Genomic DNA, 16,990 nt, shown 5'->3' on the forward strand with positions numbered 1-16,990 from the left:
GCTGGCCATCCATCAGGAGATAGAGCTGGGTGTCATCTGCATATTGATGACATCCCAGCCCATAACTCTGGACCAACTGGGCAAGAGGCCGCATGTGGGAAGAGTACCGCTCCTAGTGGCACCCAACATGGGAGTGCAAAGGGAGTGATCCTTGAACTTGACCCAGGCCACAACAAGTGCAGCTGCATCAGCACTGGCTGGATATGGGCCTTCCAAGTTGTTCCTGTAATGACCCTAGCTGCTGCATTCTGCACCAGCTGCAATTTCTGTGGTAAGGGCAAGGGAAGGCCTATGCAGAGCAAGTTGTAGAAATAAATCCTGGAAGTGACTGTTGCATGGATCATTGTGGCAAAAAAAAAAAAATGTCAGGTGGGCTACCCTGATATCCCGAGCCTCCACTGAAAGGGAGTCATCCAGATTCATACCCAAATTCCTGGCTATGGGCAATATGTTAACTTGGATGCTGGCCAGAATGGGCATCTGTGTTTCCTGATCTAGTCTCTTCCTACTTGACAATAGGACCTCTATCTTGGAGGGGTTGAGTTTCTGGTGACTGCTCTAACCATCTAACTATGGCTTCCAAACATCTGGTGAATGTATCTGGGTGGGAGGCTGGGCGGACATCCATCAGGAGGTAGACTTGGGTTTCATCTGCATATCGGTGACAGGGCAACCTCAAACTGTGGGCCAGCTTGGCTAGAGGCTCAAAGATGTTAAACACTGCAGGGGAGAGAATCACCCCCTATGAAATTCCACAAGGGGCATGAAAGGGGCGTGAGAGCTTTCACCCACAGGAACACAAGGTAGGGTGTCTCTGGGTTGAGACAATAGAGAGGTAGGTGTTGATGGGCTCAGGTGATGGCTGTGGATGGCCATTAATGGCTCTAAATAAAAGAAGCCATTGAGATACAGTGGGAAAGTTCCTGGGGCATCTAGAAACTAGTTGTTGGGGTGGGGAAAAGGATTTCCCCTGGCAGATCAGCCAAAATGAAGCCCTAAGAAATTCAGATTCTGCTAGCCACTTTTTTAAAATATAATTTTATTTATTTCATGTAAAGGGTGGGGGGTGAAGGGTTTGATGGACAGTATACAATGCAGGAAAGGAGGGAGAGGGAAATAGGTCAATTTTCAAATACAGTCTCATCTTAACATTATCTACTAGTTAGCTAATTACATTGATCCTGTATTTTTATGGATAGTTATGTCTCTTGATAATCCAGAAAGCATTTCCAATGGGTTTGAAATTTTTCTGGAGGTTCTTTGCGTACCATGCTACTCAGTCTTGCCATTGATATAGAGTGTCCCATCTTGTCCAGCCATTCTTCAACTTCTGGAACTGATGTTTGCTTACACTTCGCTGCTACTAGTAACCTAGCTGCAGTGGTTGCATAGAAGAAGAACTCTTTTAGTTGCTTTGGTAAGTTAAGATTCTGCTAGCCACTTGATCAGCAATACGATGGAGTAGGGGGAGAATGCAGGACGTGTTGTATGTTGCAGCTGTCATGTTGGATCAGTGGCTTTGGGTCGTGCCGAAAAGGAAATGAGGTCTGGCCAAGTTTGTGTTATGGCTGACAAGGGAACATGGTCTCTGGCTTAGTGTAAGCCTAGATTTATGAGGGATGCCACTGACTGTTGGGCTCTGTGTGCCAGTTCAGTGAGGAGAGGTCCCAACACACATAACACTGTAGCTCTGTCAGATATCCATGGATTTCTTCATCTTAGTTTCTCCAATGATTGTCAAGAGGGGTATGGAAATCAGGATCCTGCCCATTACAGCTATTGAAATCATACCTGGGAAAAATTAGGGCTTTATCAGTAATTTATTAACATTTTCAATATCAACATTATTGACTGCAAACAATCCTGCAAGTTCTTCTGGATCAACATGTGCCAGAAAATAAGTGATTTGGAACACAGAAAATTCAAATCTTCATTTTTTACTTATTCCAAAGGAAGGGTTTTCCAGTGTTCAAAAAAGCAATTAAAGCCACTCCAGGTAATTCTAATCATGGAGCCATATCTTCTGAAATACAATTCATGTTTAATTATTGAAATAGAGGCCTTTCTGTAATTGGGCCAAGGTTATTATTTTGGGGTAGAATTTTAATTCGACACTCCTCAATATGTGTTGTCAATATTATTTATAGTTAAATTAAAAATCTTAATAGCAGAAACCCAGTGAGCATAACAAACCTTGTTGTTAATAGTTGCACAGTCTTACTAGAATGATGGGCTATTATGTAGGTTCAACATGCCATGGAAAAATGCCACCATTTGTAAGCTTTATCACAGGAAATTAATTAACAAAGCAATAGTAGACTCTTATCGAACACCTTTTATACAGTCATGTGTAACAGAAGTGGCCATTATTAATATAATCTAATTAAAAAATAAGTCACACTGTGAACCTGACTACCATATATCTTTAGCTAATACAGCAACTACATTTTTCTCTTGAAAGTTGCTTTTCTAGTAGGGATCATTTGCTTTGATTGTTTTCTGAATGTATAGATTTTTATAAAATGGGATACACTTTCTGCTCAAGCAGTGAAGTTTATGTTAAAATTAGAGGATGACAGACCTGAAAATGAAATGAGGCCTCAAAATTCACTATGAACTACAAGATCACAGCATTTTAAAAAGTTCAAACAGCATCTATTTGCCTCTATATAACTCAGCACTAAATTACTGATTTCCCATAAAGCCTAAGGAATTCAAAGACAAAAAGAAAAGAAGCCTGAGCAAAATCAGTCAGCTCCCTCAAACTATTCAAGTAGATACTGTAGAAAAGTAGAAGCACACCAGCAACTCCTGCACGATGTCTAAAATCCAGCCTGTGTTCACATCAAATGTTCAAAGGACATTTTAAATTATCTTCTGTAGGTCAGAAACAGGTAGGCAATCAATAGAAAAGGTATGGAATGTGGAACTGAAGAGTCCTCTGGGGTGTCAGTAATGACAAGAAACAAGGTGGGTATTCCTAAGTGATCAGCATTCTCTAACAGCTATATCAGGCATTCTCCATTTCCATCAAGCATAGCTCACCATAGTGCACTGTTGTGTTCAGAAACTGAAGAAAACAACTTGATAGCAAGTGATTTCTATGGGATGAGTCGATTGGAACAAAAAGGGGGATAACTTTTCCAAATTAGCCCCCAAAGTAAAAATTATAACAAAATAAATGTTCGAAGTTTCAATCTGCATACATTTATGATTTGCTTTGAGTTTTATTTCTTTCCTATAAAACTGCAACCTGGGATCCCTCAATGAATTTGTTTGGCAATTAGTTCAGGACTAACAAAAGTAAATATTTCCATAGCACATTTAACTTCTCAAAGGCACTACTATAGCAAAGTTTCTTATCAATTCTAACGAGGGCCTCTTGGCCTGCCAGGCTGGGCCTGCTAACGATAGCCTCCTGGCCTGCTGATTACCTGCTAAGGAGCTCTGTCCCAGCCCTGCTAGCAAGCTGGCCAGCCTCTGCCCGCCCCACTAGATCTGGTTGCGAAATGCGGCCCAAAGCCAATTTAAGATGCCTGGCCGGGGCCCAGGGGAGGGGACCCTTTCAATTCCCATTCTTAGGAACGGCTTTGAAGCTAGTTCAGAATAACTCTGAATAGCAAACTATGTATAGTACATTCATTAAATAGTCTTATGAGGCTTACTTACAACCTTCTTCTACAAAAAAATGACACTTATAATACCAGACATGGGACACACAAACACCTGAGACAAACAAACAGAAGTCTAACCAGGGCATCTGGTTACTGCTGTTGGAATGCTGTACTAAATGACTCATTATTCTGATCCAGCATGACAGTTCTCATATTCTTTCTGTATTAATCTATCAAAGGATTCAGCAAAATGCCATCTGAACAGATGAATTTAAAATTTGAAATGAAATTTCTGATGGCTTATTGCAATTACAAAATGGAATCATGTGGTGGCATACCATAACAATAGTGAAACTTTTAAATACTAAGAAAAGTAATTATAAAAAGGAGCTCCAAATATACTATAAAAATTCTATTCCACTTGTAATCTAATGGTTAAACAAATTACAAAGATTTTCTACAAAATCAATAAAAAACAAATGTTTTTAACCCAATGAGTCTTTTTGAAGGCAATTCAACTTCATCACCCTTTGAATGATACAGCAGTGTTGATGCTGATACTTCATAGTTCATACTAACAAATATTATTTACATATTATGTATTCAAGCAAAGCTCTTACCGTGGGCTTTAAAGTCAATTGGGGCTTTGTATGAATTGGGATTAAGAGCTGCAAAGCAGAAATTCAAATTCATCTTCTATAATGAACTTGGCTACAGGCAATAAGTTGGGGAATAGGCTTTGATGGCTGAGTCAATATGTGTCCTTGGGCAAGTCTGCCTTCAATTATTTAGCAGTTATTAAGATACCATAGGAAGCTCTTTGAAACTAATGTATGAAATGTATATTCACATGTCAAGTACATCAGGAATAAAGTTCATCAGGCATACAGCCTTAACCGAAGAATGTTTATTCTGGAAAGAGTGTCATTGATTATGATAGGTTTTTATCTAAGGTGGATTTAGAATTGCTGCCTTAGGCAACCCATTCTTTACCAAAAACTATAGCCTCTTGTGGCGCAGAGTGGTAAGCAGCAGAAATGCTGTCTGAAGCGATGTCCATGAGGTTGGGAATTCAATCCCAGCAGCCGGCACAAGGTTGGCTCAGCCTTCCATCCTTCTGAGGTCGGTAAATGAGTACCCAGCTTGCTAGGGAGTAAAATGATAATGACTGGGGAAGGCACTGGCAAGGCCACCCTGTATTGAGTCTGCCATGAAAACACTAGAGGGTGTCACCCCAAGGGTCAGAGATGACTCGGTGCTTGCACAGGGGATACCTTTACCTTTATATTGCAAGTACATTGATAACTAGGAAGGCTATAGATCCTTTTTCATTGTTTGGTCCCATGGAATACATAGAATTGGACTCTCATTTGGCATGACCTTGGTGGATGCCAAACCTTTGTTGAACATGGTTTCTTAATCTAGATTGATGAATTACAGTACATGGTTGTCAGTTCTTTTTAAATAGACTTTTAGTTTGTTTAACATAGGAAAAGGAAACAGAAATATAAGATCAGGCCATATTCAGGAAAGAGTGCCAGCATTTGCAGAATTTTTCAGTTGGTCTTCAATTTATCAAATTGGTGAGTTCAGCCATCACAGTGTACTCACTTAATTTCTCAAGCCATAAATCTATGTTGGGTAAGTCTTCTTGTTTGCATCTTGCAGCAATCAGTACTCTAGCCACCATTGTCATGATGTGAGCCACTGCAAGCTATCTGGCTAGCAGCGGCAGAATAACAATGACAATGACAGAAGAGAAATTCCTTAGCACAAACAAGCAGATTCTCTGTAAATATACTTAACAACATATATTTGGGATCCAGTGGGAACTTAGTATCCAGTATGCTCTCAAGTTTCTCATGTATTTTTATCCAGAAACTTTTGACTCTCCTATCACATATGGTAAAAAGAATCGCTCGTCTCCTAACATCTCCAACATCAGCTTGACCAGACATTTTTCTTATATCTTTAGGAGTTAAGTACCACTATAAAACATCTTATACCAGTGTTCCCCAAGCAATTGACATTTTGTTAATTTCACATTTTTAGACCACAGGCACATCAGATCCACCCCCATCAAGGTGTTCACCTTCACTCATTTGTATAACAATAAAGCTGTGGCTTCAACTTTGCAAAAACTTAATCATTTCATGTCCTTGAATATCTTTGTGCACCAGAAATGTCCCCCCCCCTAACCCTGCATATGCAAGTACCAGCAAGGAACTCAAACACAGATATAGAAAGATTTAACCCCAAAAAAGCAATTCATTTATTGTATATCTCATGTAGAATGAAATGATGAAATTCACAAACCTTGTCTAATTTATATCTATTACTGTTCTAACACGAGTACAGAATGAGGTTGCTGAGCGCAAGAATCATAGCACTGGACCTAGCCAGGGTGATCCATACAACGCTTACCTCTAAACTAGACTTCTGCAACTCACTTTAGTAGCAATTCCCTTGAAACTGCTCCAGATACTCCAACTGGTTCAGAATGCAGCAGTGCAGGTCCTCACAGGGAACCTAATGGAAAGCACACAAGAGTGTACCCAACTGGCTCCAATTTGGTGACCATAGCTGAATCTGCACTGAGCTTTTATTCTAACCCCAGGTTGATTCAGTCCCCACCGTCTACATTGAATGTGATTTCTATTTTGATTTTTGGCACTTTAAATTTTCCCTCTGCCACAAGCATATTTGATCCGGAGTGACCCTACCTTTCCCCGTGATATCCTGGAGTGGATATAACCCTTGATATTTGAAAAAATCGGCATGAGTAATGGTGCAGTTCTCTGCTTGTCCTGAACTTGCTTCCTCCAATGCTGTAGAAAAGCCCTGATTGGCCAGGGTGTTAGTTCAAAGGCTTCTTCGTTCCCAGGTTGCAAGGTTTCCCTTAAGAAAAGAAAGAGGCTCATGCTGCACTAGGCTCTCCCCCTTCTGAGCTTCCCTAATCATGCGCAGAATACATTTCTCTTTCAATGGGGGCGGGGGGGGAGACAAGTTCAAATTGATCTGAATTCAGCAGGATCTAGAATGGAATAAACAAAGTACATTCATAATCAGCCCAGATCAAGTTCAAAATTTTGGTATTGACTTTCAAAGTCCTAAACAGTGTGGAACCAGTGTATCTACTGAGATTGCCTTTTCCACTATATCCCTCAAAGGTAATTAAGGTTATTGGAGCAACACATGCTGAGGTTCTGCCCGAGCAGTGATATCAAGGCTCTCTCAGCCTTACCCACCCCACAGGGTGTCTGTTGTGGGGAGAGGAAAGGGAAGGCGACTGTAAGCCACTTTGAGCTTCCTTCAGGTAGAGAAAAGTGGCATATAAGAACCAACTCTTCTTCTTCTTCTTCTTCTTCTTCTTCTTCAATGGAACAAAGGGCACGATAAAAAGCTAAATGGTGGCCTGTGGAGCCCAAACCTCAAAATATACTATCAAACTGCCAGATTAAGCTGAATGAAAGACTTCTAGTTAGTGGATACCTATGAAAGAATGCTAGCTTGTTTTGTATTTGTTTTTTCCCCCAAATTCCCATGAAAATATGGCATTGGTGATGAAATCAGAAAGTAGTACTACAATAAGGACTATAGTGATAAATGCAGTGATGTATGGGACCAAGTAAAGAATTTAATGTGTACAATCTCAATGGAAATTCCTGATTAAAAAAAAAAAACACTCCAAAAGCATTCCGGTGGCACAGCAGGGAAAATGCTAGGTACAATAGCAGGGAAGCCAATTGTATGGTACTGCACAGATATGAAGTAGTATAACTGAGCTGAATAGCCATGCTCAATGGTTGTGTATGGGTCAACAACAGTCAGAACCAATAACTGAAAAAGAAGATTCCTATTCACTGTCAGAGAACAGGATATTAATTGAGCTGTCGCTGTTAGAGATAATGCAATTCAAGAGGGTCAGAATGAAGCTAAGCGAAACATAGGAACAACCTCTCAACTGTTGTCGAAATGGGACCAGAAATGGGACCAGAAATCCAGAAAACCTAATGTATTTAACTCTTTCCTCATGAATCTTTTTTTCCAAATTAAAATCCAGAGATATCAGCATGTATTTTACTACTCTGCTCAACAGAATCTGAAGCCTTCTTCCATCCTAAGGATCTTTCCTCCAACAAGTAGCTCTTATCAGTAATCAAATGACTCCTTGGTAAGACACTGGAATCACCCAGGAAGATGGGGAGGGCATTTTTGATTAACATATAATTTTATTCAATAGGCACAAATAAAGAGACACAGGGCCTTCCAGAGTCCTTCATCACAGTTCCTCTAGCCAAGTTATCCAGAGTTCTGAGGGCCATTCTGCACCCATTAAAAATAGTGAAATCCTTACTGTTTGTAAACACCATTTGGGGGCATTTTGCATGATGTCATGAACATCCAGCATGACATATGCAAACAGGCTGCAACATCCTCCATTTTATAGCGCTTGCAGAGAAATCCACAAAACTGGATTACCCCTGTCATGTAGCACTAGCATTATGAAAGCAGCCTGCAAGGCACCTGCACAAGACACGTGTGTTACTAAAGTGGCTGAAGTAGTGAGATTTCCAGCCCCAATGCCCACCCTCAAGTCAGCCTCACTTTCTCTTCACCCAAAACGGGGCTTTCTTTTTTTTCTGTTGAAAAACCAGCCTGGACCAATGAATAGGCACACAATTGCCCAGGTAAAGCAAAAAATAAACTGCTCCCCACCAGTTTGCCCAGTAAGCATACCTCCCCCTCCCAAAAAAAAAACAAATCGCAGCCCCCCCCCATTTTTAAACAGGTCCAAGGCTCCAGATTTCAAGAGGGATTACAGAAAAAGGAGCCCAATGCATCCATGAATTAAGGCATATGTGTTTAAACGAATAGATTTTTAAAAATAGCAGGCATTGCAGTCCCTTTAAAAGGAGCGAGGAAGGTGATTGGCCGCCTGTCTTGATTGACAATGTGCTAGAGGAAGGCAAAGAAGCCAGCAGGTGGGGAATTCCCGTTGTGTTTTATTTTTGCATTGTTTTTTGTGTTAAGCCATTGTGCTGGCTTTACACTGCTTTTTTCCCCATGTGAAATGGCCTTGTGTTAAACCTGAACTGGAACAGCTCCAGATATTAGCATCTGGGAGCTAATATAAAACATGAAATATACTTTTGAACCTTAAATCCCTCTTTTCCTCCAACAAACAAAACCATACTTTAACTGCTTTACTGTAACTAAGAAATACCGTACCTCAAATTGTCATCATACATTCTACTATGCCGAAACCAACTGAAACTTGTTTGTCAAACCTCCTACAGTGCTCACATGAGTTCATATTTCATCGCCAGTGTATGATGCTGCAGTTTCCCAGGAATATGACAATATTCTTTTTAATTTCCATATAAGAACTGTATACAGGAGAAATGAATAAAGAAACATGAGGCCTTCCAGTGTCTTTCATGGCAGTTCCTCTAGCCAACTGATCCAGAGCTCTGTGTCAAACCTAGACTGGAATGTTCCAGATTCTGGTCCCTTTGAACAATATGAAACATACGGCTGAAGATGGGGACAGAAGGGATGTGGTCTTGTGAAATATTGTGTCATCAATATTTTTAAGAAAAATTCTACAAGCTGAAGGAAGAAAATGAAAAGTTCTTTTGTTTGCTGTCTAGAAATCTAATTCACACAAATATAATAATTTCTGTTATCACGATTCCAGGGAAGGAACTGATGCACAACATGAAAACAATATGCAGTTAAATATAATAGTTTGTATCCTGCATGGATGACTATGTGGTCATCTGAACTCTACTGTGACTAATTATAACTGTCTCAGAGAAGTCTGGTATGAAACACAGCCTCTCTCATTCACACTTCAGTCTCTCTTTACTTCAATAAAATCACCCCAAGTTCAAAATATTTTACGCCTTCACTTTCTTGGAACCAGGATATAGGGATAGGAGGAGCTGCCCTCTGTATTTTAAGACTTTCATTTACACATTAGGGAATTGAAAAATAATTTTATATAATGGCTTACAAATGGTAAACTAAAGATGATGGGTTCCACAGGTCCCTTGGGGGTTCATGCTGGAGGAGTCCTTTTTTGGGGGGGGGATCACTAAATTTGAGCAAATATGAAGTTCTAAATTTCAGCTAATTTTACAGTGGAAATAGTTGTTATGCTGTCCCAATTGTTAACAATAACAGCCTCTACACAATGTACTTCCAGAGGTATTAATGAGTGGGGTTAATGGTCTGAAGCAAAACCAGCCACTCATGAATCCCCCAGAAATGCCCTGTGTTTGGGTGATTATGGCTACATTACAACATAAAACTAATCAGTAGCAATTACAGTATGTTGGAATCATTCATTCTATATTAACCCTTTCGAGCTGGCAGCCACTAGATTGTCCTTCCCTGACAATGAACAAAGCATAAGTAATTTCTGAAGCAGTGTATTAAGTAAATAAATTGTGGCTAATACTGGTACTGCATCTATGTTAATATTAAATAACTCCCATATAGCCATAATCTATCGGCTTCAGGATCATGGCCTGAAAACAACCACCCACCACCACTTTCCTTTCTTTTTATATCCAGCCAGATGAATTGTGCTGGAGAACTCAAAAGTTTGGAGGCTGTTTTATGTGACTTTAGGTGCTCTGAATAAAGGATGTTATATGGTTTTTTTGGATTTCACAAGATCACAGAATCTCTTTTTACGCAATGAAAACTTCACTACCCCAGATCCCATGCAGGAGCACAAATCGGGGGCATATGAGGTGCACCGGGCCAAATGCTCACTCGTGTGGGTACAGGAAGAGGTGGGGCAACCTGCCACGACTAAAACTCCAGCCTGCAGCCTGGCATGAAACCTCCAGTGCATAAACAGTCTTAGTGTGCAAATTCCTGTGTGAAAGATTCACTAAGAACAGGAGTGTGTTCCCTTTCATCTCCTCAATCCCTCTTCCGATCCTTTCTCCTGATTCCATAGATATATGCTTATTTGGAATTTGCATGTCCATCTCCTCGGCTATGAGGCTTTCCAGAAAAAGTTCTCTGCTAAGCAAGTCAGATTGTCATCAGAATGAAAAATCTTCATTGTATTTACTGCTTGTTCTTTTGCCTCTCATATTTACAAGATGACAAAATCCTTTAGTGTGCACACAAATCTAAGATCAACAGTGGGTCTTGCATGTTGCTTTCCATCCCACTACTTTGGCCTGAATGCACTCTCAATGGAGTAAGCATGACACACAGGATTGTGAAGTGAAACACATTTTGTTTATTATCTCTTGCACTCATGGATTCCCAATATATGGGTCAGTTGTATACTAAAGTAGCTCTGATTTCCTTGTCCGGATACTTTTCCAGTACCTTTATGAGTTTGGTTCAAGAAAATCTTTTGCGTGCTTATGAGGGCGTATGAGATGGTGGTTAGGATGGTTAAACATGAATTTGATGCTGCCTCTATCACATCCGCGAGCTCTCATCTGGCCCAATTGTTTAGGATAGTTTAATCCTTGACAGCCCTCAAGTAGGGGTGTCAAAACAGTAGTCAATTGACACTTGGCTGAGAGGCATTAATGAGGTTTTTTGAAGTTAAGGTCTTGTTGCATTTCTGGAACCTTCCTGCCACCATTAATACAGAGAGGCAGCCCTCAGTAACCAAAGTGGGCAAGTTGCTAGGATCAGTGAAGGTGACCACTTGCCCCTTGGATCCCTGTTCATCGTGGTTGCTCAAAATCGGTGAAGAGTATAGGAGGCACTCTGGGAGAGATCATCAACCTCTCCCTATCCATGAGAGAGTTCCTGGAGGCATTGAAAGAGGTAGTGGTCTGCCCTCTGCTGAAGAAGCCATCGGTGGACCCATGAGACCCACATCTTGTTTTCCTGGGTAAGGTAGCTGAAAGAACCACAATAAACCAATTCCTGACAAACAGAGGAAGCTTCATTTCTTGACCCATACCACTTGAGCTTCTGTCCTGACCATGGGATAGAGACAGTGTTGGTAGCCTTGGTGGATGATCTCTGGTGCCAACCGAATCATGCAGTTCAGTGATGGTGGGAGAGAAATTGTCATGCCCTTATTCATAGAATCATAGAGTTGGAAGGGGCCATACAGGCCATCTAGTGGACTCCCTTGAGGGGTTCCTCAGGGCGTGGTTCTTTCTCCCACACTGTTTAACATCTTTATGCACCCTCTGGCAGGGCCTGGGCTACATGGGCCACAGCCATTTCCAGACATGAGTGCCTGGCCTTCTTCACATCATCCTACCTGAGCTGCGGCCCACCCTTCTGCCCTTATTATCAGCTTTATTTTGATATTTGCTCTGTGCTATGGATGGATTGTTATGTCATCTTTTGTCACAGCTGGTGGTTACACTTGGGGGGGGGTTGTATCCTTTTGGGGTGGAGGCCAAGCCTGTGTCCCAGGCTCTGCCAGTATCAGGGGCTTCCATAAGAGGCTGGGTGCATGCTGTGCTGCAGTGCCTTTCTAGCTGTGAGGTAACTGCCTCCCATTGCAGGTAATAAAAAGTCTTATTTCCTTTTTTATATATTTTTATTTATTATATTTATATAAGCACCCTCCCCAGAGGCTCAGTAAATCTTAATGTGGCATGAGAGTAATCCAGAGGAAATTATTCAGAGAAAAATATTTCCAACAAGCAATACTGCACAAATATATTGCTGAAGCAGTGCTGGGCAAGGTTCTGGTATTTCCTCATTTCACAGGAGATTTTCTTTCAACAGCAAAGCCTCTAAGCAATATAAAGAATTTCCCACCTTAAAATGGGACCAAGCTCAGTTGGATGCATTTTATCCATCCATCCATCCATCCATCCATCCATCCATCCATCCATCCATCCATCCATCCATCCATCCATCCATCCATCCATCCATCCATCCATCCATCCATTGTTAGATTTATATCTACCACGTTTCCAGGGACTCATGGTGGCTTACCATAATATAACTATATAATAGCCCCAATAAACCTCCCAATTAACTCTCCAAGAATGGCGACCAAAAATATCCTCTACCTCCTGAGTAGGCTAACCTAGGAGTTGATGCAAGAATGTTAAATGAACAGCCTGAGAAGGTGCCGCATTGATCTTAGCTCTACCCAGGACCCAGCAGAAGAGCTCTGTTTTACAGGTCTTGCAGAACTGTGATAGCTCCATCAGGGCCCTCAGCTCTCCCCAGTAAGTCTCTCTTTCTAAAGCAACCAAAGTGAGGTACTTCTGCCAATAGTGCATCCTTTCTCAGATGACTGAAGTTACTGAGCAGTTTTATATGAGGAGAAATTGAAAGTAATGAAGGTTCCACACCATGAACAGATTTAAGTTGTCAACACCAGCACAATGAATTGAACCTGGAAATAGATAATATAGAAACTTCAAAGTAGATATATGAACAAAAAAAATACATGAACAAAATAACTAAATAATCTGGCTGTCCCACATCCATGAGAATGGGGCAGAGTCTGCACTTACTTTGTTTATTCCATTGTCAATCCTGTTGAATTCAGATCGCTTTGAACTCGGATCTCCTCTCCCCCCCCCCCCATTGAAACAGGAAAGTGTTCTGCACGTGGTTAGGCTAGTTCAGAAGGGGGGGGGGGAGCCAAGCCTCTTTCTTTCTTTTCTTGAAGGGTGGGGGGGAAAGGAGCCAAGCAGGGAGTCTCCTTTCTTGGAGGGGGGAGATGATCGAAAAGGGCAGAGAAGGGAGAAAAAATCCAGGATCAATAGAAGTTGAGAGAAATTAGGGGCTTCTCCTTTAAGGCAAGTTTGTCACATGGCCACCTGTGGCCCATCACGGGTCCTCTACCACGGAGGAGAGCCCAGATTCAAAACAGCCTTTAAATATTGGGGGTTAAAAGCACTCTAAGATATCTCACAATAAAGGTAGGGTCACTCCGGATCAATCCTTCTTGCTGCAGAAGGGAATTTTAAATCGCCCCAAATCCAAACTGAAATTGCGTTCTGTGTAGAGGGCAGGGACTGAATCGATCTGGGGTTGGAATAAAAGCTCTGTGCAGTTTACACCTGGGACAAAGACTGGGTGAGCAATGAACATAAGCATATTGTAAGTTCATATGTCTAAACCAACATTTTTTGCCAACATCATACTTCCCATATTTGGGTCTGATTGCCCAAAATATTAAATGACCCAGCAAACACATCACAATAAAACAGGTACAAACACCCATGTACCAACTACAAAATTAGTACAATATCTTCACAATCCACCTACAGAGATCTAAAAAAAAAAGAAATACATTAAAAAGCACAACTGAGAAAATAAGTACTTCAATAATCATAACATAGTACCCCCTCTCACACTAGAAGGACACTCTAAAAGAGTTTGATTCAGCTTCTTTTGGTCCCTGAGAGTACTTCCTCAGCAGGAATACCTTGCCAAAGTATGCAGCCCTGGCGCAGAATGATTGGTCCCTGAAACAGAATTCCACTGCTGTTTCAGCTCCAAGTATCTTTGCAGGTTAGTTCTGATAGATGGCTTAAATGGCAATCAATTGATGTTGCAGGCAAGTCTCAGGCTCAGCTAGTGATTCCAGTGACATCAGCAAATGAAGACAACCGTGGCCTGGAACAAAAGGCTCCCAGGCTAATCTAAACCCGCTACTCTGTTTCCAGTATTGGATGATGGATGGGGGAGGAAATGATCTTATCTGCTATTTTGATCTTTCTTTCAATGGTGATTGCTGGTTAATAGCTTTTAGCAATGGTTTATGACTGACTGCTAGAGTTCTCCAGCTGTCTGTTTTTTGCTGCTCCTGCTCCTTTGCTGTTTTGCATCTTTTTATTTGCAATGTTTTTTTTCTATAAACCATTTTCATTGTACTTAGTAAAATATTGAATAAATACTAAAAACTGTAACTTCTAGATCTTCAGTAAACAATATAAGCTATAATTATATAGATACTTCTCTCATATTAAACCCAAGGGATCAGGGTTCAATGATGAACTTAGAGTTCTACACACGGAAAGCCAATCCATTCAGAAAACCATTTCCCAATAAACCAATATGTAAAAATAGCATCATTTCAAATAGAAAAGGAAGGCATGAAATCCCAAAAGCTGTTCTCTGTGTGGCCTCTATTCATTTCAATTCAGCCTGTGATTGAATAGTCCCTTATTTTACTTTGCCTGCACAAAGGAAATTGTGGGGAATCTGTTATTTCTCTTATAATGGAAATGAAAGAGTGTCAAAGTTAGCAGCAATGAAATAAACTGCATGTGATTCTTTAAACTTATTACAGGCTTTAAAAGTCCCATGGAAGGTGGTAGACAACTGCAACCACTGTCAAAACCAACAGTTCCTCTTTTTTTGGTCTGCAGAGTGCTGACGTGTTCATAGATTCAGTGAACAAACAACTTACTCTGTGAACAGCTGGAGCAAGCTGTGTCAACAAACCAGAATATGAATTATTGCATTCTGCTGCATTTATTAAAGCAAAAGAAGGGAGTACATGATTACAGTCTAGAATAAGTGCTTAGGGAAGGACTAATGGTAGCTCTTCAACATTAGTTTTTGATAGAAAACAGCTGTTTCCTTTTCTAATTCCTTGAAACTGACAGTTGGAAATGTGCCCCAGTGAATTTTTTTTTCTGAACCAGGTCACCAAGGTACAGTACCTGTGTCAAGATATTATTAAAAATTAAGATAGATTCTATGTAGGAACAAAGAAAATCAATTCACATGGTACAAGGTCCTCATGACTACTATAAGTACTTTATATTGGATGTGCAAGGGCATTGGACTCCTGTCCCATAACCCATCAAGTCTACTGTGAGGATTGTGTCATGTGTAAATTAGCCTTATCCTGATCCTCAGATTCCAAAGCACTATCTTCCACAGGAAAGCAAAATGGTTGTATGAATTGCAGTATTTTGAACTGCAAATTCTGTTCTTTCACTACTGAGATTTTTACTTCAGCAGCTGCACTGGCTTCTGCTTGAATTCTGGATAAAGTTTAAGGTACTGCTTTAAGATGCTTTGGGCTGATCCTGCATTGAGCAGGGGGCAGAACTAGATGGACTGTGTGACCCCTTCCAACTCTATGATTCTGTGATTCTGTACTGGTAATCACCCTTAAGGCCACCCGCACTCTGGCCGCAGAATACCCTACAGGATTGCCTCTCTGTCTATGTCCCCTGTAAAGTGTTCCTCTCTGAAAACACCAACCAGTTAGTAGTCCCTGGCCCCAAGGAAGTATGTCTAGCCTCAACCAGGGCCATAACTACTTGGTAGAATGAGCTCCCGGCAATCCAAGCCCTGACGGAACTGGCACAGTATCACAGGGCTTGTAAGACTGAGCTCTTCCACCAAATTTTTGGTTGGGGCCAGTGATCCAGTAACATTTAACAGCCCCCCCCCTTTAGAAAAACACCCCTATGTCTAAGCCAGGGGAAAGACCTATTCCAATGGGATGGCACTAGAAATACTAGATGTAATTGATGTTGCTATTAGTTATAGATTTTAAATGTATTACTGATGTGACGACATCCTTAGACACATACACAGCTAACCTATATAATGGATATGGACCGCAGAACAGATGGGACTCCCACGCCCACCCACACCCTGACATGAGGGCATAGCAGTGGGCAGGAACAGAGCGAGCAGGCAAGTTGTGGAGTGGGGCAGTGCATGGCACAGGCAGCTGACAGGGATCTCACAGGGCAGGACACTCATGTGGGCTCCCTCCCCACACCCCTCCACTGGGTGCTATGGGCATCTGACGAGGGTGGAGGGGCCTCTGTCTCCTTCCCCTAGACTCACCTTGGCCACCTCGCTTCTCTGCCTTCCATCACCTCCTGCCTGTCACTCACTGCCTCCTGCAAACAGCCACTCTGGGACTTCTCACTATTGTTAACTCAGTGAGGCCTGCTAGAAGAGTGAAGTCACTTCCCAGAGCCAGCCCCATCAGAATGTGCAGGCGGCTACATTGGAAGATGCAGGGAAGGTCTCTCTAGCCAGTCCTTCTGATGTGACATTGGTCTCCTCTGTTGTTTTAGCTATGCTGAGCTTGGGACTCTATTTTCTAAAAAACACCTTGTGGTTTCTTACAACAGCTACACAAGTGGCATTTGTAGGCTGTCACAGTTTGTACCCAGTTCCTTCTTCAAGGAAGACATGCTGCTTTATAGATAGCGTTAACACCACACTACAAGAAGACTGTGCTGGCAGAATTTAAATATGGAAAGGAGGAGCAGAACAGAGCACTGGCTATGTAAAGAATAAAAAGTTTTATTGAGAAGAGAAACAGCTCTGTAATGAAGAGACAGATAAAGAGTCCCAACAGTCTAACTGACTAATTGTTATTCTTCTGGAGTCAATCAAGGAGGAAGTCCACAACTGAGCCAATG

The 16,990-nt window shown here is 41.4% G+C and overlaps 1 long non-coding RNA gene across 3 annotated transcripts in view; it reads right to left on the minus strand.

Annotated features, from left to right (window-relative positions):
* Nucleotides 1-1,066: 1,066 nt before the first annotated feature.
* Nucleotides 1,067-16,990, minus strand: part of LOC143840683 (uncharacterized) — a 35,042-nt gene continuing 19,118 nt past the window's right edge. The window contains exon 4 of one of the 3 annotated variants that reach the window (XR_013232311.1): nt 1,067-1,791. This is a non-coding gene — a long non-coding RNA (uncharacterized LOC143840683). Of the gene's footprint in view, nt 1,792-6,038; nt 6,144-16,990 lie in introns of those variants that run through there. The other 2 variants (XR_013232312.1, XR_013232313.1) reach the window with 2 other exon arrangements.

Source organism: Paroedura picta, chromosome 6 (genome assembly GCF_049243985.1).
Source record: "Paroedura picta isolate Pp20150507F chromosome 6, Ppicta_v3.0, whole genome shotgun sequence".
Taxonomy (NCBI): domain Eukaryota; kingdom Metazoa; phylum Chordata; class Lepidosauria; order Squamata; family Gekkonidae; genus Paroedura; species Paroedura picta.